This window comes from Chaetura pelagica, unplaced genomic scaffold (genome assembly GCF_000747805.2).
Source record: "Chaetura pelagica isolate M959 unplaced genomic scaffold, ChaPel_1.0 scaffold436, whole genome shotgun sequence".
NCBI classification, from domain to species: domain Eukaryota; kingdom Metazoa; phylum Chordata; class Aves; order Apodiformes; family Apodidae; genus Chaetura; species Chaetura pelagica.
This window is the reverse complement of record NW_009953651.1, coordinates 4,234,184-4,235,063: the sequence shown is the minus strand read 5'-3', so window position 1 is coordinate 4,235,063 and position 880 is coordinate 4,234,184.

Sequence of the window (880 nt, the reverse complement as noted above, 5' to 3'; positions counted from 1 at the left end):
GCGCCGCTTCCCACCGCCCGACCCAGCACCCGGGGAAAGTTTCCTTTAAGACAGGGAACAGGGTTATTTCGGAGGCACAGCCCGGCCCGGTGGAAAGGAAGGGAACCCGGCGGCCCCGACTTTGGCCCGCCCGGGTGAACCGGCCCGATACCGGCCGCTCGTAGGGAAGGTTTTTCCCGTGTCCACCGTAGCCGGGCTGGTTTTCCCCGATTGCGGCTCAGCCTTTCCCCCGCCAAAAGGGACTTTTTGGGGCGCTGAGCTGGGCCGAGCTCGGGCTGGAGCCACTTTGCAGACCGCCCGTCTTTTCCCGGTGTATGTGGGCTCCTCTTTCGCTGCTAACGAAGCAAAAAATCGGAGTAACGAAAAGAAAAAAAACCAACAAACCCCTAAAAAAACACAAACAACAAAACAAAGCAAAACAACAACGAAATTGCAACGGGGGAAACAAATCGGCCTCCGATCCTGCAGCGCCCGCACTGCCCCTTCTTCCCGGGGTTGGAAACCAAGGCCCGAGTTTTGCAAGTTCACGTTTAATTGCTGCTCGATGGCGCTCGGCTCGGGCACGGCCGCGAGCGAACGAACGGGCTGTTCCCCTGGCAGGCTCCGGGCTGATACTCATGGAGGCTTTTCCCGACCCGCCTGAGACACGCCGCGAGTTTTCCCCAATTTTAAAAATGTATTAATTTTTTTGGGGGGTGGGGAAAAAGAAAACAACCAACCCTAAAAAATTAAATTAAAAAACTCCACCACCAAGCAGCAAACCAAACCAACCAAACAAAAAACCCTCATAACGACAAAAAGCCACCAAAAACGAAACAACGAAATGCAACTCCCGTTCCCAGGCCGGGAAGTTACCTGCCGGGTCCGACCCGGTGGGGCC